The sequence below is a fragment of the Callithrix jacchus genome, chromosome 1, assembly GCF_049354715.1.
Source record: "Callithrix jacchus isolate 240 chromosome 1, calJac240_pri, whole genome shotgun sequence".
NCBI classification, from domain to species: Eukaryota; Metazoa; Chordata; class Mammalia; order Primates; family Cebidae; genus Callithrix; species Callithrix jacchus.
In genome coordinates, this window is record NC_133502.1 from 199,187,379 (window position 1) to 199,212,703 (window position 25,325).

Below are 25,325 nucleotides of genomic sequence, written 5' to 3' on the forward strand. Positions count from 1 at the left end.
TATAGGAAAATTAGCTCCTGAGATTCAATATCTGAATAAAAATAGCTCAAGGAAATCAGAAAACAGATAAAACTGTGAAAATGAAATCATTAAAGAACTCATTCAAAGAAATTTTCCTAAATAAAACAACATGAGTTTTTAGATTGGAAGTTGTCCATTAAGTAACCTACACAAATGATGAAAATAGAGCCTCCCTAGAGCATACTATTATATTTCAGAACATTGGAGACAAAGAAGATTGTATAAGCTTCCAGAACTAAGAAGGTTTTCATATAAAGGATCAATATTTTAAATTGCATCAGAAATCTCAACAAAATGGCTAAATAAAAAAATTTCCCGTCTCCAAATCTGAGAGGGGAAAATTATTCCCAACCTCCAGTACTACAACCATTCAAACTATTCATCTCTTGTTAGAGAAAAATAAAGACATTCTCAGACATACAAAGTTTTAAACTTTTTCTTCTCATGCTCCCTTTCTCATAAAACTGCTGAAGAATATGTAACTCAAAAACAATAAAGAAAATATGGGATACAAAAATTACTGAATTAAATGTAAGGGCATGAAAGGTATTCCTTTCCTGATGGAAAATGAAGATTTCAGGAGCAGATCAGAAGGCTCCAGCCCAAAGAGATTTCTTCAAGAAAAATTGTTCAAATGCCTCTTGAGTTTGAACATGTTAATATAAATTTAACACAACTGGGGAGATTTGAAAAATTTGATTCATAATATACTCCTCATCTCCAATTTTCTCTTCCTGTCATCTTTTAAATGCATACCAAACAGACTTTCATCCCACCACTCCACCAAATCTGATCCCGTCAAGGCCATTCATAAGCTCCATACTGCTAAATCCAAGAGTCGATCCTCAGTTCTCAAATTAACTGAATCCATTAGCAGCATCTTACAGACTGATCACTCTCTCCTCAAAACACAGTTTCGCATGGCTTCCAGGACACCAAACTTCCCTGGTCTTCCTCCTACATCACTGCTTAGTCTTTCTCAGTTTGTTTTGCTGAATCCTCATTTCCCCAATCTCTTTCCATGTGAGTATTCCAGGTTTCAGTCTTTGGGCCCCTTTACCATTTATACTGCATTCATTTGTGTTTATTGACTTTATATGAATCTATAAATGCCTATCTCTAGCCTTGTCATCTCCCTGAACTCCAGATTGCTATATCCAACCTCTTACCTCAGGTGTCTAATAAATACCTTAAGCTTAACACGTCCAAAATGAAGCTCCAGATCTCCCTATCCTACAAAAAACATCTGCTCCCCCGGCAGTCTTTGCCATTTTAGTTAGCTAAAAGTCCATTCCTCCAATTGTTCATGCCAAAAACCTTGGAGTCGCCACTGACCCCTCTTTTGCTCTCACACACCATATTCAATCCATCAGAAAATCCTGTTGGTTCTACATTAAAGTTTTTTCCAATTAGTTAATACGGTAGCTAAAAAAAAAAAAAAATTCCCAGAACCTGACCACTTTTCACCAGTGCCACTGCTTATTACCACCCTTGTCCAAGTCATCATCGTATCCTTTGTAAGTTCTGTCTTAGCCTACCAACAGTCTCCTTATTCTGCCAGTGCCTTCTCCCATCTATTCTCCAAGCAGAAGCCAGAGAAATCCTTTTAAACCCTAAGTCCGATAAAGTCACTCCTCTGCTTAGAAAACTATAAAGACTTCTCATCTAGCTGCAAATGAAAGCCAACATCGTGACAATAGCCTCCTAAGGTCTTACCCAATCTAACCCTTGGTCCTCCTCCTCACTTGCTCCAAACACACTGCCTCTGTCTACTCAAGAATACAAGGCAGGATCCCACCTCAAGCCATTGCACTTATGAATCCCACTGATGAGAACACCCTTACCCCCAGATGATCTGTGTGAATCTTTCACAGCCTTCAAGCCTTTACTTAAATATCATCTTCTTGAGGAAGTCCTCCCTAATGACCCTATTTGAAATTATAACCTCATCCTACTTCCAATATTCCTTTTTCTTATTTCTTGCTTTATTATTCTCCACAGAATGATATCTTAATGACATCTAATATATTATGTACTTTATTTATTTAGTTTACTGTACATCTCTCCCCCTTAGACTTTAGGAGAACAAGGAGAATTTTAATCTGCTTATTCACAGCCATATCCCTAACACAGAAGTTCAACATACTTTTAATGAATGTATAAAAAGGTATATAAAAAATTAAATAAACAATAAATTATTTCTTAACACCAGGGGGAAAATATGAGCAAGAAAGGAAAAGTAATGACTTACTACATAGCTGAGCTATGAAAAGCATTTACACAGTCATAATAAATACTGATTTATTTATTATTTGCTCAGTGGTTCTCAAACCAGGCTGCACATTAGAAGCAAATGAAAACTTTTTTTAAAAACATAGATACCCAGGGTCCTCCCCAAAACACATAAAGCAGAATTGTGAGGTTGAGTCTTAGGTACCTAGATTTGTTCACTCAAGTTTCCTAGTGATTCTAACATACAGCCAGAACTGAGAAGCACTCATCTAACCAAAATTACAATAAAACTACAGTGCGAGACTAGGCGATCAGAAATACATAGGTAGGTGTTACAGACAATAGGTATTACTTAAATTTTAAACTTCAGTAACTAAAAATCAATAGATAATCGCTAAAACTGAAAAATCAGTAACATTATAACTCAAATAGAACAAGCTACAAGAGTTGAAAAATGTTTGCTCCTGGGAAGAAGTAAGGATTAGGGCTGAGGATGGTTGCTTTTTAAAAGTCAAGTTGAATATTTTACTTTAGATTCCAAATTCATATAATTTTAATTAATAAACTATAATTTTAATGGTAATGTTGAAGTTGAAACAATTAGCAAAAGAAGAGAAGAAAGAGTGGGTGCTGAGTAACATGTAGGAGGGCTACAGTCTATAAAGACACAAATTTCCAAAAACACAGTAGCCAAGATTTTCACAGAAAAATGATTAACATTCCATCTTAAACTGGCTGTTGTCAACAAAATAGTATATTGACCTGAGCCTTTGGTTTAAAAAAAAAAAAAAAGGCAAAATAGGTGGGAAGTGGTGGTGGCAGCAAGAAATTTGTGGTAATTCTCCTCACGCCAGAAGCCTATCTCCCTTTAATAAAACAAAGAACAAATCAACCACTATAAGATTCAACCCTATGGAGGTAACAGTCTTAGAATCCTAGCCAGGAACCTTTTAGCAGCCATGAATATAACAAATGCAGTTCGCTTTGTTTTCTTTGTCCTTACACAAGTGACAAAGTAGAAAAATTTAAATTATGAAATCTCAAATACAGCCTAAAATGTGTTCAAATATAAGTTGAGATAAACTATTTTGGAGTACTCCCTAAACACGACATAAATAGGAACAACGACAGAATCTTCAAGGAAAAGCCCATACATTAATCCTTTGTTTCTACCATATTTTGATATAACCTAAATCCAGGTTTCACTTGAAATGATACTTAATGTTTACCCAAAGAGGCTCCCTTGGTTTCACAATAAAATGATTAGATTATAAGAGCCCTATTTGTTCAAAACTATTTTTTTATCTGAGAGAACATGAGCATATTAGAGCATCTAATCTGGGTCCCAAAGAGCCCCCGGGAAAGTCCCTATAATATTCCTGAGTAAGCATACACTTTGTAGGAGTTCATTCTTATTTATTTACCATTTCTATAAGACATGTAGTTACTTTCTTTACTGGGCCAATATGTTGACAATTTATTCATAACTAAATTTATTTACTGAGTACAGTAGTATTTCGGGAGGCTGAGGTGAGAGGATTGGTTGAGCCCAGGAATTTGAGACCAGTCTGGGCAAAACAGTAAGACCCCATTGCTACAAAAATCTTTTTAAAAAATTATCCATGTGTAGTGCCACATGCCTGTGGTCCCAGCTACTAGGGAGGCTGAGGTTGGGGGATTGTTTGAGCCTGGGAAGTTGAAGCTGCAGTAAGCCGTGACTGCACCACTACATTCAGCCTGGGTAACAGAGATCGATCCCATCTCTAGAAAAATAAAATAAAATAATAAATGTATTCAATAAACGTTTTCTCTCTCGCTTGCAAGATTACTGGTCAGGAATATGTGACTGTGAAAATAAACAAGAAATTTCAGAATGTTTCAATAGTTTCAAATATCTAAAAGAAAAAGCAAACTTTGGTACTTTAACCATGAAAAAGTAAGAATTATCAGAAAACTATGTAATTTTCACATCCTTCATTTAACAAGTCTATTGACTAAAGTTTGCTATCTTTCTCAGGGCATGTAGACAAGTTGACAGCCTCTTAGTCCCACCATACAATCACTATTTCTATTACAACAAGAAAATACTTTTTTCCCCTAGGGAAAAAAATGCAGATTTTCACAATACAATAAACTAATGGTCATCATGTTTAAATGAACATTTACTGAAGTATATCATATAGAGAGATTACTAGGCCCTAAAAATAAAATGAAACACAAATTCACTGCTTCTGTCTTGAAAAAATAGGGTGTGAATTAAAACACTGTGTGAAGATAGCATATATGAATTAAGATAGCATAGACTGCAGGTCTAAATTAGCTTATTGGGTAAACTATAAGCTAATCCAACACCATAATTTTTTACCTTTTAGTATTTATTTGTAGAGTTGTTAAAACTGATACATAAAAAACTGTTCATATTTGTGGGGTACGCAGTGATGTTGCAATACATATAATGTATAGTGATCAGACTGGGGTAATCAGCATACCCACCATCTCAAACATCTTTCATTTTTTGTGAACAGTCATTATACTACTTCCGGCTATTTGAAATTATATTATTGTTAACTACAGTCATCTTACAGTGCTACAGAACACTAGAATTTGAAAACTTCATTGAAATATAATTCACACACCATAAATTCACCCTTTTATACAATTCAGAGATTTTAGTATATTCACAGAATTGTACATCTATCACCACAATCAATATTAGAATTTATCACCCCCAGAAGAAGCTCCACATCCATCTGCAGTCATTCACCATTTCCTCCCACCCCAAGCTCCTGAAAGCCACTAATCTATGTTCCATCTCTACAAATTTTCCAGTTGTGAACATCTCATATAAATTGAGTTACACAATATGTGGTCTTTTGTGTCTAGTTTCTTTCACCTAGAATGCTGTGTTTAAGGTTCACCTATCTTATAGCAGGTATTAATCAGACACATTAATGTATTAAGATCATTTGCTTTAACCCTTATGCCCTTTATCCACTTTACTAACAAAACAGGAAGTGAAAAATTCAAAGATGATGTTGAGTACATAATCTTTCAAAAACATTTTTCTTATACAAGGATCCATAATTATAATGAGAAAATGATTACAAAATAGTAACAGTAAAACCAGTCTAATCTAGGTCTACTTTATCCTTAATATTCAGATTAGTTTAATCCTTTGAATAATATTCAATCTTGCTAGAACATAGCTAATTACATTAAAGGCCACAATATGCAGACACCTTAACATTTATATAGACAATTCCCTATCACAGCAATGCCATAATTTTCATTAGCAGTAATGATTTCTATTTATTAGCAGTAACAATCTTCTGCATGATTCCTAATAAACTGAGTTTCATAAAGCTGTACAAAAAATAAAGATTTGGTCAGTAATTTCACAAAATGAGGCAAGAGAAAGTGAAACTAGAAACATATTAATCACTTGAGACATTGCATTCTTCAGTTACAATAAAAAAGATACTGACTTCTCTATTACATTTACCCTTAATTTGCTTACAAACTTGCAAAACATTGTGTGAAGATCATCAAAACAGGACATCTAATTTGATAAAACATCAGACTCTAGAAGGATATTTCTTAATAGCATGATGTTTGAACATCCTGAACAATATTCTTCAGCTTTTCTTTCTAGAGCTTGAGCAAAAACTGATATAGAGCACCTACTATATGCCAAGCACTACATTATGTACTAGGTGTACAAGAAAAGCAACAAAATGATTACTGTTCTCAAAGAATTCACAATCTAGTGGATGCAGTAAATATAGTCTTCAGAAAAACTAACATTTACTGAGCACCTATCATGAGACTGGCACTATATTAAAAGCTTTAGATGAATTCAACCCAGGCTGTCTGATTCTGGAGTCTGTTATTAATCATATGAAGATGTGATGTGTAAGGTGTTCCAGGCAAAGGAAAGCAAATGAGTGTAAAAGTAGAAAATGGTGTGGTGTGAAGGGAACTGTGATGAGTTTGGTATAGTGAAAAAAGAATTTAGAGGTAAAAAGTAGCAAGAACTGGGGCTAAAAGTTTAGCAGAGGTCAAATCATAAAGGTTCTGGAATGTCGTTCCAATGAAAAATTAAAGAAGATCTAAGTAAAGAGAACTTGAAATGTTCCCAACACATAGAAATGATAAATACTCAAGGTGATACATATCCCAAATACCCTGACTTATTCATTACACATTCTAGGTATGTAACAAAAAATCATATGTGCCCAATAAGTATGTAAAATATTATCTATCAAAAATTTTTAAAAAATAAGCATCTGAGTTCTTTTTCAAGTAAAATTAAAACGTTCATATTTTCATGATAATGCAAGTAAATAGGACAAGTCTTTTTTCATTATGCCATTGTTTGCTTTTTTAACATAATTATCCAATGTTTGAAAATATATTTTTAAAAAATCATGACTTTCCTATTCATTTTTTATACCTATTCTCTTTTAATGCAAAGAATTTTTTTAAATGCCATTAAGTTTGAGGCTTTAAATTGTGTTCAGATGTTTTAAGCTGAAAGGCTGATTGATACTAAAAGCGTTCTCTCCTTTCCATAAAAGCATATGTTTTTTCCAACCTATCTTTATAGGACTCACATGGTTAATACATTACTTCCTTACATATTGCCCAAATGAAACAGAATAAAATTACTAATTTTGGTGATGGTCTATAAAGCCTTGGAAATCCTTCTGATATCTGTTAAGAGATAACAGCTGTTTCTAAAATAAAGCACCAATATCTGCCTCGTATAGCTTAATCCCCATTATCCCTGCACCTGAGAGGCTTGAAGCTTGGGAAATGTTCATCAACTGATTTAAATATCACTAGATATCACTGGCTGGGTAGCAACACAGTAGGAATCATGCAGGATCTTTTCTGAAGAAATTATAAAAGAAAATGTAGAAGCAGCATCCTAAAGTCCTTCTAAAGAGCTTTCCACAAGATTCTGACAATAAGGCTGTCACTGCAGAAATCCTGGATAGAGATTCCCCAATTTTCACAAAAGTGAGAGGAAAGGCCTTAAATCCTTAAACCAATGATTAAAAAGAAGCATATCCTAGTTTAGGCTACATATCTTATTAACAAAAATTCATCTTCAAATGCCACACTACCCACAAGAGTCCATAACTAGCTTCAGCCTTCTTTGGACACTATCTGACAGATCTTTTCTAATTTAGGTTGAAGGTTTATATTCTTTCATACTACATCACATAATAATGCCTCATGGATGGTAGCCACTAAACAATTTGTTGATTTTTTTCTACTAAAAAGAATGAAATTTGGTCCCTGACTACCTCACCAGATATCTTTATTACTCATTCTTTGTGTTCCAAACACACCTGCCTAATTTCAGTTTCTAAACCTCACAATAGTCCTTTCCCCTCAAGATGCATAGGCTACTCCCTCCATCTGGAACACTCCCCGCCTCCTCTACTTTCTTCAGAACTCAGATGAAATATTTCCTCAAAGAACCTCCACACTAGGGCATGTCCTACTGTCACATGCTCTCATACCAAATTGTACTCCTTTGCACCACTTACCATATGTAATTAAATAATTATGTGATTGATTAGTTTAATATCTGGCTCTCTCTCAGGATGTACATACCACGAGTTTTCATATCCTTATCCCTAGTGCCTTTCACAAACAGACTAAAGATGAATATTTGTTGAATAAATGAACGAGTTTGAAAACTAGCTTTACAACTTACTAGGTAAATTTGAAAAAGTCACTTACAATCATTAGGCTTCAGTTCCTGTAGCTATGAAAAGAGAATAATAAAAATGCTACCTCACCGAGTTGGGATTTATGATGAATGCTAAACTTTAAAATACTACATAAAAATATTAATATATTATTCTCAGCAAGGATATTTCACATTTAATATTGTCTTTAGCCAATCTTAATAGTGTTAGCTAAGAACTTTAAAGCCTATTACAGATTATCAAGATGCTGATAAATAATGGAAGTATCTGACAAAAATTAATAAATAGTCATTAGTTCCAGTCAGTAGCAGCCTATCACAGATTCCAAGCAGTGATCTAAGAATTGTCAGTTTAATAATAATTGTCCATCTCACAAGAAAGCCTGTCAGGTCTACTGCAACTCATGCTTCAGAAAGAAGTATGTCCTATGGAATTGGCCTCATGAACAAATACACCAGCTGAAGAATGGATCAATAGTGCAAGATGAGCTTCTCCAATTCACTCACAATTACGCATGAGCCAATAGACTAATGTAAATCAATACTTCGTGATATTTGCTACATTTACAGACTTTGACCTTTAATGTAAACCTGGCAATAAAACAACATACATTTCTTTTCCTTTGTTCTACAGTAATCTGATCATAAATACGGTAAAGAAAAAAACCTATTTTCTCTCTCATCTGTGTAATAAACATAAATCAAATTGTTCAGTAACTTCTTTCACGTATGTCTTTCTAGTAACTGTCTTCATAAGGATATTTAAAAACAAGTAAAAGCAAGATATATTACAGGTAATTATTAATGACAAGTAATTTTATGCCCTGAGTTATAGTTTTCCTAGGTATTCCTATACTAGCCTATATATGTGTATGTATGTACATGTGTGTAGGCATGTATATACATATATACACATTCATCTCATACATATACACATACATGTGTATCCATACACACCTAGATATATATAAAATCCCACACTTCCTCTATTGTATAATTATGTAGGGTTTACCTGTAACCTCTCCAAGAAAGACAGCTCTTCGAAGCACAATGTCTTCTAAATCTGTAACTTCAGCACTTAGTCCAGCATTTCAACACAATGGCATTTAGTGAGTGCTTGCTAAATAAACTGCACAGTCCTTTGCCAATGTAACATTTTTCTGATGCCCAACTCATACTACACAACAGTCAACTTTTGAGATTGTCCAGTCCCAGCTCTGAAGAAGATATGCTCTCAATAAAAAACACTTTCTTGATATAATGTCAGTTGTTTGCTTCAGAAAAATCCAGTGGGAGTGGGTACAGAGATGTAGAGGCGAAATAAGACTATGAGCTATAATTTAAACCATTTTTGATATAGGTTCATTGTACAATTCTCTCTACTTTTATATGTTTGAAAGTTTTCGTAAGTATTTTTTAACTGGCAAAAAACTTTAGAAAGTTCTCTTGCAAGATGGCCGATCAGAAGCAGCTGCAGTCTGTGGGCATGACAAAAGGTATGAAAGCAGTGAGTGAATTCAGCACCTTCACTGTGAATTCAGTTTTCACTGTGGGATTATCTAGGCAACAACTCGACCCAAGGAGAATGGCAAAAAGCAGAGTAGGGTGACAGCCCACCCAGAAGTGGCACAGAGCCAAAGGAACCCCCACCCCCAACCAAAGGAAGTAGTGAGGCAATCACGCTTCTCCCATGGATCTTTGCAACCCGTAGATCAGGATATCCCCTCATGAGCCCAGGACACCAGGGCCTTGGGTCTGATACACAGAGCTATGTGAAGTATCAGCAGAACAGCCACTCAGGCACACATGGAGACCCAGGAGTTTTACGTACTCCAGCCCCAGAATCGCCAGAAAGGCAGAAGATCCATCCTTGCATACCCCCAGGCATGGGGCTAAATCTAGGAAGCCAAGCAGTGTCACCCTATAGGCCCCACTTCCACAGTACCTCATAAGTTAAGACTCACTGGCTTGGAATTCCAGCCACCCAATGGTAACAGGCTGGAGTCGGCCTGAGTTGGAACTGAGTTACTGGGGTAAAGGGGTGGCCACCGTCTCTGTGGTTCAGTAGATTCAGCTGTTCCAGCCGGCTGGCTTTGGAGCATACAAACAGTCCAGACAAGGATGGGTCTCCCACAGTGCAGCACAGCTGCCTTGCCAGATTGTGGCCATACTGCTTCCTTAAGCAGGACCTCAATCCATTCTTCCTCACTGGGTGGGACCTCCCTGAGAGGGCTTCAGCCACTCCAGCCACAGTTCTAAAGACAGAGCTCTCTAATCACTCCCCAGGACAGAACTCCTGTAGGGAGACCATCTCTGCAGTTCAGTAGACTCAGCTGTTCGAGTCTGCCAGCTTTGAAGAACACAAATGGTCTGGATGAGTAAGAGTCCCCCACAATGCAGCACAGCTGCCTTGTCAGTTGGTTGCCAGACTGCTTCCTTAATTGGGACCCTGATCCATTCCTCCTCAGGAGTAGGACCTCCCTGCAGGGGTTTTAGTCACTCCAGCAAGGGTTCTACAGACAGTGCAGTGATCTCTCTGGGAGAGAGATGCCAGTGGAAGGGGTGGCTGCCATTCAGTGGTTCAGTAGACTCAGCTGTTCCAGCCTGTCAGCTTTGGAGAACACAAATAGTCTGGACAAGAAAAGGTTCCCCCAATGCTGCATACCTGCTGTACCCAAAAAAAAAAAAAAAAAAAGTAGCCAAACTACTTCTTTAAGCAGTTCCCTGGTCCTGTTCCTCCTGACTAGATGACACCTCTCAACAGGGATCTCCAGCCACTTCCTATAGGCATGTTCAGGCTAGCAACAAATCAGTAATCCCCTGGGACAGAGCATCCAGAAGAAGAAGACTGCTATCTTTGCTGTTTTGCAGCCTTCACTGGTGAAACCACCAGTCATGGGAAAAGCCCAGGCAGCTAGGATCTAGAGCAGACCCCCAGCAAACTGCAGCAGCCCTACAGAAGAGTGGTCCGTCTGTTAAAACAACAACAATATCAACAAAACAGACCCCACAAGAACTCCATTCAAAGGTCAGTAACCTCAAAGTTGAAAGTAGATAAACCCACAAAGATGAGAAAGAATCAACACAAAAATACTGAAAACTCAAAAAGCCAGAGTGCCTCTTCTCCTCAAATGACCCCAACACCTCTCCAGCAAGGGCACAGAACTGGGGTGAGGCTCAGAGGGCTGAACTGTCAGAAGGAGGCTTCAGAAGGTGGGTAATAACAAAACTTTGCTGAGCTAAGGAGCACATTATAACCCAATGCAAAGAAGCTAGGAATCATCATAAAATACATGACTGATAGCCAGAATCGCCAATTTAGAGAGGAACATAACTGACCTGATGGAACAGAAAAACAATGTGAGAACTTCACAATGCCATCACAAGTAACAACAGTAGAATAGACCAAGCCAAGGAAAGAATCTCAGAGCCTGAAGACTATCTTTCTGAAATAAGACAGGCAGACAAGAATAGAGAAAAAATAATGAAAAGGAATGAACAAAACCTTCAAGAAATATGGTATTATGTAAAGAGATTGAACCTATGACTGACTGGGGTACCCAAAAGAGACAGGGAGAATGGAACAAAGTTGGAAAACATACTTCAAAATATCATCCAGGAGAATTTCCCTAAACGAACAAGACAGGCCAACATTTAAATTCAGGAAATGCAAGAACCCAGTAAGATACTCCACAAGAAGACCAACCCCATGACACATAATCAACAGATTCTGCCAGGTCAAAATAAAAGGAAAAATATTAAGAGCAGCCAAAGAGAAAGGCCATGTCACCTACAAAGGGCAGCCTATCAGACTAACAGCGAACCTCTTCGCATAAACCCTACAAGCCAGTAGAGAGTGGGGGCCAATATTCAACATTCTTAAAAAAAAGAATTTCCAACCCAAAATGTCATACCTGGCCAAACTAAGCTTCATAAGTGAAGGAGAAATAAGATCCTTTTCAGACAAGAAAATGCTGAGGGAATTGATCACCACCAGGGACTTGCAAGAGCTCCTAAAGGAAGCACTAAATATGGAAAGGAAAAACCATTACCAGCCACTACAAAAACACACTGAAGTACACAGACCAGTGACACTATGAAGCAACCACATAAACAAGTCTGCAAGATAACCAGCTAGCATCATGATGCCAGGATCAAACTCACAAATAACAATACTAAACTCAAATATAAATGGCCTAAATGCAACAATTAAAAGACACAGATGGCAAGCTAAACAAAGAGCCAACACCCATCAGTATGCTGTCTTCAAGAGACACATCTCACATGCAAAGACACACAAAAGCTCAAAATAAAGGGATGGAGGAAAATTTACCAAGCAAAAGGAAAACAAAAAAAAAAAAGCTGGGGTCTCAATCCTAGTTTCTGACAAAACACACTTACGTATTTTCTTTCTTTCCTTCCTCCCTCCCTCCCTCCCTCCCTCCCTCCCTCCCTCCTTCCTTCCTTCCTTCCCTTCCCTCCCTCCCTCCTTCCTTCCTCTTTCTTTCTTTTCTTTCCATTTCATTTCATTTCATTGAGATAGAGTTTCTTGTTACCCATGATGGAGTGCAATGGCGCATCTCAACTGACTGCAACTTCTGCCTCCTGGGTTCAAGAAATTCCCCTGCCTCAGCTTCCCAAGTAGCTAGGTTTACAGACACCCAGCAACATGCCTGGCTAATTTTTTATATTTTTAGTAGAGATGGGGTTTCACCATGTTGGCCAGGATGGTCTTGAACGCCTGACCTCAGGTGATCCACCCACCTCAGCCTCCGAAAGTGCTAGAATTACAGGCATAAGCACCGCATTTAGCCCACAAAACACACTTTAAACCAACAAAGATCAAAAAAGACAAAAAAGGGCATTACATAATGGTAAAGGGTTCAATTCAACCAGAAGAGCTAACTATCTTAAATATATACATACACTAATACGGGAGTACCCAGATTCATAAAGCAAGTTCTTAGAGACTTACAAAGACACTTAGACTTTAGACTCCCACACAAAAATAGTGGGAGACTTTAATACCCCCCTGACAATATTAGACAGATCATCAAGACAGAAAATTAACAAAAATATTCAGGACCTGAACTCAGTTCTGGATCAAGTGGACCTGAGAGACAGCAATAGAACTCTCTACCTAGGCAAGGTGCAATGACTCATGCTTATAACCCCAGCACTTTGGGAGGCCAGGTTTGTGGATCACTTAAAGCCAGGAGTTCAAGAAGAGCCTGGCCAACATGGCAAAACCCTATCACTACTAAAAATACAAAAATTAGCTGAACGCAGTGCATTTGCCTATAATCCCAGCTACTAGGGAGGCTGAAGCAGAAGAATCACTTCAACCCAGGAGACAGAGGTTGCAGTGAGCTGAGATTGTATCACTGCACTCTAGCTTGGGGTGATGGATGAGACTCTGTCTCAAAAAATTAAAAAATAAAAACCTCTCTACCCCAAAACAACAATCTACATTCTTATCATTGCCACATGGCACTTACTCTAAAATTAATCACATAATTAGATTTAAAACACTCTTCAGCAAATGCAAAAGAAGAGAAATCATAACAGTATCTCAGACCACAGTGCAATCAAATCAGAACTCAAGACTAAGAAATTCACTCAAAACCATACAATTACACAGAAATTGAACAATCTGCTCCTGAATGACTCTTGGATAATTAACGAAATCAAGGAAGAAATCAAGAAGTTCTTTGAAACTACTGAGAACAAAGAGACAATATGCTAGAATCTCTGGGATGCAGCTAAAGCAGTGCTAGGAGGAAAATGTATAGCATTGGATGCCCAAATCAAAAAGCTGAAAGATGTCAAATTAAAAACCTAATATCTCAACTAAAACAACTAGAGAACCAAAAGCAAACAAACCTCTAAGCTAGCAGAGGACAAGAAATAACTAAGATCAGAGTGGAACTGAAGGAGACAGAGACATGAAAAGTCCTTCAAAAAACAATGAATTCAGAAGCTGGTTTTTTTAAAATAATAAAATAGATGACTGAAAGCTAGATTAATATGAAAAGAGAGAATAATCAAACACAATCAAAAATGTTAACAGGGATATCACCACTGAGCCCTCAGAAATACAAACAACCATCAGAGAATGCTATAAACATTTCTATCCACATAAACTAGAAAATCTATTGGAAGAAATGGATAAATTCATGGACACATATACTCTCTCAAGACTGAACCAGGAAGAAATTGGATCCCTGAATAGACAAATAACAAGTTCTGAAATTGAGGCAGTAATAAATAGCCTACCAACCAAAAAAAAAAAAAAAGCCCATGACCAGATGGATCCACAGCTAAATTCTACCAGAGGTAAAAGAAGACCTGGTGCCATTTCCACTGAAACTATTCAAAAAAATTAAAAAGGAGGGACTCTTCCCTAACTCATTCTATGAGGCCAGTATCATCCTAATACCAAAACCTGGCAGAGACACAACAAAAAAAGAAAACTTCAAGCCATATCCTTAATGAACATCAATGCAAAAATCCTCAATAAAATACTAGCAAACCGAATCCAAAGCACATCAAAAAGCGTATCCACCACTATCAAGTTGGCTTCATCCCTGGGATGCAAGGTTGGTTCAAATATGCAAATCAATAAATGTGATTCATCACATAAACACAACTGAAGACAAAACCCACATGATTATCTCAATAGATGTAGAAAAAGCCTTTGATAAAATTCAACATCCCTTCACATTAAAAACTCTCACCCTTCATTAAAAACTCTCAATAAACTAGGTACTGAAGGAACATACCTCAAAATAATAACAGCCATCTATGACAAATCCATAGTCAATATTATACTGAATGGGCAAAGGCTGGAAGCATTCCCCTAGAAAACCAGTACAAGACAAGGATGCCCTCTCTCACCATTCCTATTCAACATAGTATTGGAAGTTCTGGCCAGGGCAATCAGGCAAGAGAAAGAAATAAGCATATTCAAATAAGAAGAGAAGAGGTTAAATTATCTTTGTTTGCAGATGACATGATCCTATATCTAGAAAACTCCATCATCTCAGCCCAAAAGCTTCTTACACTGATAAGTAACTTCAGCAAAGTCTCATGATACAAAATCAATGTGCAAAAATCGCTAGCACTCTTATACACAACAGGCAAGCAGTGAGCCAAATCATGAATGAACTCCCATTCAAAATTGCTAAAAAAAAAATAAATACCTAGGAATACATCTAAGAAGAGAGGCGAAGGACCTCTTCAGAAAGAACTGCAAACCACTGCTCAAAGAAATCAGAGAGGACACAAACAAATGGAAAAACATTTCATGCTCATGCACAGGAAGACTCAATACTCATGAAAATGGCCATGCTGCCCAAAGTAATTTATAGATTCAATGTTATTTCTATCAAACTGACATTCTTCACATAATTAGAAAAAACTATTTTAAAATTCACATGGAACCAAAGAAAGAGCCCAAAGAGCCCAAATAGCCAAGACGATCCTAAAAAAAAAAAAGCAAAGCTGCAGGTATCATGCTACCCAAATTCAAATATACTATAAGGCTACAGTAACCAAAACAGCATGGTACTGGTATAAAAACGGACACAGAGACCAATGGAACAAATTACAAAACTCATAAATAAGCTTGCATATCAACAACCATCTGATCTTCAACAAACCTGATAAAAACAAGCAATGAGGAAAGGACTCCCTATTTAATAAATGGTGCTGGGAGAACTGGCTAGCCATATGCAGAAAATTCAAACTGGACCCCTTCCTTACACCATATACAAAAATCATCTCAACATGGATTAAAGACTTAAATGTAAAACACAAAACTATATTTGCCAGGAGCAGTGGCTCACACCTGTAATTCCAGCACTTTGGGAGGCTGAAGTGAGTGGATCACCTGAAGTAAGGAGTTCAAGACCAGCCTGGCCTACATGGTGAAACCCCATCTCTACTAAAAATACAAAAATTAGCTGGGTGTGAGTGGTGCACACCTGTAACCTTAGCAACTTGAGAGGCTGAGGCAGGAGAATTGCTTGAACCCGGGAGACAGAGGTTGCAGCGAGGTTAGATCACACTACTGCACTGCAGCCTGGGTAACAGAGCAAGACTCCATCTCTGGAAAAAAAGAAAAAAAAAAATCCAAAACTATAAAAACCCTAGAAGAAAATACAGGCAATACCATAATTCAATACATAGGTACTGGCAAAGATTTTATGACAAAAACACCAAAAGCAATTGCAAGTTTAATTAATTAGCTAAGTAATTAAACTAAAGAGCTTCTGCACAGCAAAAGAAACTATCATCAGAGTGAACAGTAAACCTACAGAATGGAAGAAAATTTTTGCAATCTACCCACCTGACAAAGTTTCCAGAGTCTACAAGAAACTTAAGTTACAAGAAAAAAACAATCCCATTAAAAACTGGCAAAGGACATGAACATGCACTTCTGAAAAGACAACAGATATGAGGCCAACAAACATATGAAAAAAAAGCTGAACATCACTGATCATTAGAGACATGCAAACCATAACCACAATGAGATACCATCTCACATCGGTCAGAATAGCTATTATTAAAAAGTCAAAAAACAGCAGAGAAAATGGAATACTTTTACACTGTTGGTAGAGTGTAAATTAGTTCAACCATTGTGGAAGACCGTGTGGCAATTCCTCAAAGGCCTAGAGGTAGAAATATCATTTGACTCAGCAATCTCATTACTGGCTATATACCCAAAGGAATATAAATCATTCTATTATAAAGATACATACATGCATATGGTCACTGCAGCACTATTCACAATAGCAAAGACAAGGAATCAACCTATATGCCCATCAATGATAGACTGGATAAAGAAAATGTGGTACATGTACACCATGGAATACTATGCAGCCAGAAAATGGAACAAAATCATGTCCTTTGCAGGACACAAATGGAGCTGGAAACCATTATCCTCAGCAAACTAACACAGGGACAGAAAACCAAATATTGCACGTCTTACTTGTAAGTGGAAGCTGAACTATGAAAATACATAGACATATCGTGGGGAACAACACACATTGGGGCCTGTCAAGGTTGGGGGAGAGCATCAAGAAGAAAAGCTAATGAATGCTGGGCTTAATCACCTAGGCTTAATACCTAGGTGATGGGGTGATCTGTGCAGCAAACCACCATGGCCATGTATAGCTATGTAACAAACCTGCACATCCTGCATATGTACCCCTGAACTTAAAAGTTGAAGGAAGAAAAAAAAAGTTCTCTTTTGAATATTTTAACCTGGATTTTCTTTTTTTTTTTTTTTTTTTTTCTGAGACAATCTTGCTCTGTTGCTCAGGCTGGAGTACACTGGTGCAGCCATAGCTCACTGTAAACTCAAAAATTCCTGGATCATGCAATCCTCTCACCTTAGCCTTCCAAAGTGCTTGGATTACAGAAGCTTGAGCCACCACACCCAGTCTGGACATTTTTTCTTTAATACTCATGCTGTAAGTAGTGCTTATTAACCAGTCTATACTTTGAATTTTAAAGCACAGTCTGGAAGTTATTGGCTCTTGCTTTATACCTATAGGTGTCATGCCCAAGTACAGAATGAAAAGAACCAGTGATAAAGTTAACGTGTCATAGTGATAGCTTCAGCTACCTCATTATTTAGTTCTAACCCACTGCATCCTTGGTTAAAATTTTAGGAGCTGAAATGTAAGGGGTATATTGACTTTTTCTAATCTAAAAAGCGGCATTTTCTTTACAAAGTGAAAACTCATTCCTTAAGGCCAGGCTCAATGGCTCACACCAGCAGTAATACCAGCACTTGGGAGGCTGAGGCAGAAGAATCACTTGAGCCCAGGAATTTGAGGCTCCATAAGCTATGATGGCACCACTGCATTCTAGCCTGGGGAACAGAATGAGACCTTGTCTCTAAATTTTAAAAATTTAATTTAAAACTTCATTCCCCATTAAAAAGGAGATTTCTGAAAACATTTTAGTAACAGGAATTCCTGAGTAAAATTAGTTGAGAAAGTGTTACAGAGTGTTTCCAAATTTTGTAAAAATAAAAATATACATATATTTATACAGACATATATATTGCTTATATGTATACAGATATTAGAAATCTAAAATGAAAGATGTCAAAATATTAACAGAATTGCTCTAACAATATATTTTATTATTTATATTTATGTTGTCCCATTATAAAGGACAAATACTGCTTTTATTTTTTTAAATATTACTTTAAAATCATACTGTTATTCTCACTCATAAGCAGGTGAGGAAAAATGAGAACACATGGACACAGGGAAGGGAGTACTACACACTGGGGTCTATTGGGGGGAATAAGAAAGGGACAGCAGGGGTGGGGGAGCTGGGGAGGGATAGCCTGGGGAGAAATGCCAAATGTGGATGAAGGGGAGAAAGGCAGCAAAACACACTGCCATGTGTGTACCTATGCAACTATCTTGCATGTTCTGTACATGTACCCCAAAACCTAAAATGCAATAAAAAAATCATACTGTTTGGCAGTCTTTGTACAAAATACAAGTAAGATTAAGATTTAAGACAGCATATATTCAAGCTTAAGAAAATGACATTTGACTTTTACTAAGGACATTGATTTACTAATAAAAATTTAAGGGTAAAATAACTGGCTACTTCACTTTTATATCTCCATGTATTCTTCTACTCTATCTTATAGGTCATAAATATCTAATAGGCATCAACTGCTTTATTTATTTGACATATCCATTAGTGTAGCATTAGAGCATAATGTCTTTAATAGTAATGAGAATAATTAAAACACAATTATACTCTTTCTGATATGTTAGTAAAAGTTACAATGATTAGCAGTACGAATCTCTCTGATAAAACCCAACTCTACTGGGAAAAAGAACAATTTGGCAAGTTAGCTAAATCAATTAATCATTACCATCTGCTGCAAACCATGCACACTAAAATATTCTCCCAGCTTTACTTTAATGGAGAAAATGGAACTTTCATTTGGTGTTCATATCATATCAGGAAAGAACATGCTGAATAAGGCCTTCTGAATAGAGTATTTTTGAGAGCCAACAAAAGGCCGGAAGCTGGAGAATTAAGAAGAGAAAACCTTACACGGAGTGTTCATTCTTGGCAGCTACTGGTGATCTGATCAGGCTCAGGACAGAACATTCTTGTTTTACTTCTCTATATTTTCATAAAAATGATTTTTCCATTCCAACACTTATATATGCCTGTGCACAGCAGTGAGAATAGCATTCACTGACTCTCAATACATATGGTACGCATTCAATGACATCACTTACCACTACATTTGCCAAGCTGAACCTCTCCTATAGACCACCAAAACACTGTTTCACAGTCTCTGTGGGGCTAAGAGAGTAGTTCCAAAGTAATAGGTCAGTCTGGCAGAATAGAGAGGTTATTAATGTTTCATCCCATATATACCATACCCTCCCTATCCCCTAATAAATAAAAATCTTTGTAATCCTGTAATGTATTCAGCTTTTATTAACTCTTTCACTGTTGTTTTGAATAGTGAATTGAATACACACTTGATGGCTCTTGTTGCTACAGTACTCTGGCAGGTGCTGTTTACTTCTTTTTATAGAAGAGATTACAGAGTGAATTTTTATTATGAAGATGTATGAAAAGTACTATGCAAGTTGTAAATAATTCATGTAAGTAATATTTTAAATTAATGATTATGAAATTATAAAGCAATTTTTCTCTTAGAGAAAAGCTTTCAATCATGTTGTTTTTTCTAATTTAAGGTTAAACATTTAATTTAAAATATTTGAAGATTACTATATAGTGGATTCTGTGATCTTTCCAAATAGATAAAAACCTTCATAATTATTTTCAAAGAGGTTTAAAAGCTCTCCTTAGTTATTTTTTAAACCAGTGAAAAATCAGAGGAAAAAGCAACATTACTCACATCAAATTATTTTTTTTCCATTGGTCTATAATATAAAACCACATGTGGGCATATAGGAAAACCAAAATTAAAAGATATTGCAGAATGGGCTCTGGTGGGGTCTTGCTTCACAGCATGCTGTTTACTAAAGTAGTTTAGCAAATAGCAGAGCTCTCGAGCACAAACTATTCAGAGTTTTAAGGTAAATGTCAAGAAATCTAATCTTTGGGCAATGCAACAGAGTAGAGCACTCACTTTGAAGAGCCTCAGCATCTCTTCATTTAGCCCTTCTTACATGAGGGTGCAATATCAGCTAGCCACTATACATGGTATATGCAGTGGGGTCTGAAATTTTATAAATTACAAAATAAGTCAAGTATCACATAACAAACTTAATACATCTTTTTATAAAAATGGATAGTAACAATTGCCATTTATAAAACATTATGTTAAGTACCATAAATATATAAAATTTTCAAAAAACTTCAGTGAATACAGCCAGGCGTGGTAGCTTACACCTGTAATACCAGTACTTTGGGAGGCTGAGGTGGGCAGATCACCTGAGGTCAGGAGTTTGAGACCAGCCTGGGCAACACAGTGAAACCCTGTCTTACTCAAAAATACAAAAATTAGCCGGGTGTGGTGGTGTGTGCCTGTAATCCCAACTACTCAGGAGGCTGAGGCAGGAGAATCACTTGAACCCAGGAGGTGAACGTTGCAGTGAACCAAGATCACGCCATTGCAGTCTAGCCTGGGTGACAAGAGTAAAACTCGTCTCAAAAAAAAAAAAAATTCAGTGAATTCATATGATTTGGAAAAGGAATGATTTTGTTATCCATGTTTTAACATAAATAGTAAAATAATATGATAATGCCATGAATTTTCTGAGGCATGAGATTATCTACTAGACATTATGATGCTTCTTAAGAATAATTTAAGTATTTCAAAAACAAAATCTATCTAAATATGTAAAATGCAAGAATAATTCTGAAAAATCGATTCAATTGTAAAATAGGTGCCATGCTTCAGGATAATATAATGGTTTCAGGTGTTATTAAGAATACTCATCACCATAAAAAATAAGAAGCATGTGAAGTAAAAGATAGGTTAATCAGGTTGATTTAGCTACTTCACAATGTATTAACATACATATGTCAAAACATTACGTTGTATACCATAAATACATAAATTTTCATTTGCCAGTTAAAAGTAAGTAATAAATAAATAAATGATACTACAACCGACTACTCTGCAGTGAGTAAATAATACTTATTATAACTCCTGTTATACTAGAGGAACTTAGAGTCAGTTAACTCTTACCACAGGGTTGCACAGTTAGTAAATCGCAGAGCTAGGTTTTCAAACCAAGTGTTTCTGACTCTAAAACCCCACCAGCTTTCCTCTATTCAAACTAATCAAATTGAAAAAGACTTGCAATAAAGGTATAAAGCTCAAGTTAGAGCTAAAGTCAGAGCTAGAAATAAAACTGTTAGAGCTAGAGATAAAACTGTCTTTTCAAAGGTAAAAATTAACAATTTTTAGTGAATTAAAAATTTATCCTAAATACTAAAATAATCAAGTTGCTGAAGAGTGTCTTCCAATCAGCTTTTGCCCAACTAGAGGCTACACAGAGCATCATTAAAGACGTGGCATACACAGCTTAATTAGGAATCTAAAGAGAAAAAGAAAAATCTTTGTAAAAGATAATCAAGTACTCCCCTTCGCCCCCCCCTCCCCCACAAAAGGAATGGAGACAGAAAACTCTAGGCAGATCCTAGGAAGACAGAATTATGGCCAATGAACTTTTGATTAGTTCAGTACACAAGCCAATGGCAAGCCTATTTTCATGGTAAGAAAACTTTTAAGCTACAGAATGTCTCAGCCATGAGACTTCAAGAATTTCTGTTCCCAATAGAGTTCTATAATTCAGCTGGGCACAGTGGCTCATGGCTGTAATCCCAATCCCTTGGGAGGCCGAGGCGGGTGGATCACAAGGTCAAGAGATCGAGACCATCCTGGCCAACATGCTGAAACCCAGTCTCTACTAAAAATACAAAATTTAGCCAGGCATGGTGGTGCACACCTGTAGTCCCAGCTACTCGGGAGGCTGAGGTGGGAGAACTGTTTAACCCGGGAGGCGGAGGTTGCAGTGAGCTGAGATTATGTGACTGTACTAGAGTGAGACTCCGTTTCAAAATGTAAAAAAAGTCCTACAAGTCATCTCATCTAAAAAAAACTTCATAAAGTCATTAATTTCTTCAATATATTTACTAAATACTTTTTAAGGCAACATTCTGACTATTCTATTAGGGCTGTAGGGTGAAAATACTTTCAACTCTTTTCTTCAGTGCTTCATAATATATTAAATGCAAATGCATTCAAAGTGATTTTTAAGTAATTATTAAGCAATTTTTCTCTTTTCTGAAGTCTTCATTTTTTAAACATTTAAAAATTTTTTATTTTATTTACTGTATGTTTAAGATTCAAGGTCCCACTATTTGCCCAAGCTAGACTCAAACAATTCTCCTACCTTAACCCAAGTAGCTATGATTACAGGTATGAATCTTTTTTCTGCAGTTTTTAGAGAAGGTTTTTCAAATGTTTATTAAGCACCAATGGCATATCTACTATAAATACTCAATATGTTATGCTTAGCAATTCTTAGCAGAAATCTTAAAATGTTCCTATCACTGGCTTTCTCTGCATGGAAATTCCAGATTCATGAAGACTGCTTTAATGTTTAGCTGCATAGGGTTTGGTGAACTGTGATGTTATCTGGTTTGTTTCTATTAACAAATATCCATTCTCAAATCACAGATGATGGATTTAAATTTTTGAAAATGAGTATACAAAGGCTGGGCATGGTGGCTCACATCTGTAATCCCAGAGCTCTGGGAGGCCCAGACACGAGGACTGCTTGAGGACAGAAGTTCAAGACCAGCCTGGGCAACATGGCAGGGCCCCATCTCTATAAAAAATAGAAAAATTAGCCAGGCATGGTGTCATGCACCTGTAGTCGCAGGTACTGAGGAACTGAGGCAGGAGAATCGCTCAAGCAGCAAAGTTACAATGAACTATGATTCACCACTACACTATAGCCTATGTGACAGATTAAGATCCTGTCTTTATTTTTTAAAAAAAGAATTTGTATATAAGGCTACATAAGTATAAACACATACAAAAAATAGTAGATAAGATTAAATAAGTGTAAATACACAAACAAACTTATGTGGAAGTAACATGTTTGGCAGAATTCATCTGTCAATTAGGTAGTTAGTAAAAAGATGGTAGAATTCATCTATCAATTAGGAAGATACTAAAAAGGTCTTCATGACTAACATTTTTGACCCATTAGAGTCTCCTAGGCTGTCATTCAGGGACTAACAATTTTAAATGATGAAAAAAATTGAAGACTATAGTACAGAAGAGAAGATTCTGTTGGTTTTTTTTTTTTTTTTTTGTCATCTGTGTTGACAGGCTACGTATGTGCATTGGGCAAGTCACTTAATTTCTCTGGACCTCAATTTCTAGCTGCTTTCTAAAATCCTAAGATGGTATCCTTATTTTTAAGACAATTTTGACAATCTTAGTTTCCTAGTTTTCTAAGCAATAGCAGATGAGAAATAGTCAACGAGAGAAAGCAGAGAGAAGTGCAGCAGGAAGCAAGCGATTGATAATGGACTAAGTGGAAGGTAACAAAGATGACTGAAAATCTTTAACAATCAGATCCAGGAACCCTCACAGTCACCGGGGTCCATTAGGAATAGAAGAACATACCTATTCTATCTATGGATAATTCAAAGGTCTTATTTCGCTTCTGGCATTTCAATTTTGCTTTGGTTGTTTTACTGAACTAGAGGGTGAAGAAAAACAAACAAGACATGAAACTATGCCCCCAAAAGAGTTAAGGACACTAGTGACTAACAAATTCTTAGGTTTGTAGGATGGCAGATAAAAAAAGAAACAACTTGCTGAAATGTTGAAACTCTTTCTACTTATAAGATAAAACTGGCTTAAATCAGTTGAAACCAATATAGCTAACTGGAGTTTGCACAGAGCTTGGTGACATCACGGCATTCATTTCTACCAGATGTTTCATTCTCACTCTCCCCCAATTTGCACAAGGGACCCATGAGGAGGCATGAAGAGATAACTATGCATGCCTCAGGACTTTACCAGACTTCTCCTTTCCTTTCACCAATCACCTGCTAATCACAGCATCTACCTCTCAACCCTTTCTTATAAAATTACTGCCTTAAAGTCAGCATAAGGAAACACATTTGAGCTGGACTCCTATCTCCTTGTTAGTCAACTTGCAATATAAAGCTTTTCTTTTCTCAAAAATTGTTGTCATAGCATTGGTTTCTAGTGCATCGGGCAGCAAGCCCCCTACTCTTTTGCTGAATAATAGAAATAAAATTTAACACATTCAAGTGTTGACAGTTAAAGCAAAACACAAAATAATTTGTGAACTTTACATTCTACCTAGAACAAAAACAGAGAGTCCTTTGAGTATATCTGTAAATAGTATACTATTTTACAGTTATAATACTTCATAGTGCCCTGTTATGCAGTAAGACAAATTAACTTATACAAGAACGAGTTTCTATAGTCCCAAATGGATGCAGATGGGAAAAAAATACTAGATTTGGTCTCATACATTCTAGGTTTGAGTCCTGACTTTCCCCAAAAGTAGCAAATAAAAGACAGAAGGCAACAGTCTTTCCAAACTCAACTCTTAATTAAAGATAATAATGCTTATCCTTACAAAATTGAAAGGACTAAATGAATTAACATCTGTGAAACTGTTTTTTAATTCTATAAAAGCCTTTCATAAGCTAGTATCTCATATACACATCTTATGAATCTCCAAAACTGTCCCCTTTTACAGTGAATAACTGGAGATCAACTGCATATGTATGAATAAGCTATAAAATCTAATGAGTTCCTCTGACCAACACTCAACTCGCTCAAAGGCAAAAGCAGCAAGATCATCAGTTAGGTCAAACTACTGATTTCAAGTAGAAGAGAATCATTTGTGGCAGACCAACTCTCCTATCAAAACTGTCCTCCACAGCCTGGGTATCATTGTGAGACCTTGTCTCTAAAAAAATAAATGAGCAAATAAAGAAAAAATCAGCCGGGCATGGTGACATGTGCCTGTGGTCCCTGCTACTCAGGAGGCTAAAAAGTGAGGGGATTGCTTAAGCCCAGGAGTTCAAGGTTGAAGTGAAATATGATTGCATCACTGCACTCCAGCTTGGGCAATATAACAAGATCATATCTGAAAAACAAAACAGGGCCTGGCATGGTAGCACACACTTGTAATTCCAGCACTTTGGGAGGTCAAGGCAGCAAATCACTTGAGGAGGGGAGTTCGAGACCACCCTGGCCAACATGGTGAAATCCCATCTCTACTAAAAATACAAAAATTAGCCAGGTGTGGTGGCA

General features: G+C 36.7%; 1 protein-coding gene and 1 pseudogene across 5 annotated transcripts in view; both read right to left on the reverse strand.

Annotated features, from left to right (window-relative positions):
- TTC28 (tetratricopeptide repeat domain 28) overlaps nt 1–25,325 on the reverse strand; it is a 708,603-nt gene that overhangs the window by 523,108 nt on the left and 160,170 nt on the right. The gene's annotated exons all lie outside the window — the stretch shown is intronic.
- LOC144581398 (uncharacterized) overlaps nt 1–25,325 on the reverse strand; it is a 59,022-nt pseudogene continuing 33,697 nt past the window's right edge. Inside the window, exon 3 of the transcript XR_013532092.1 lies at nt 1–25,325. This exon is cut by the window's right edge and continues 15,571 nt beyond it. The product of XR_013532092.1 is annotated as an uncharacterized LOC144581398 (transcript).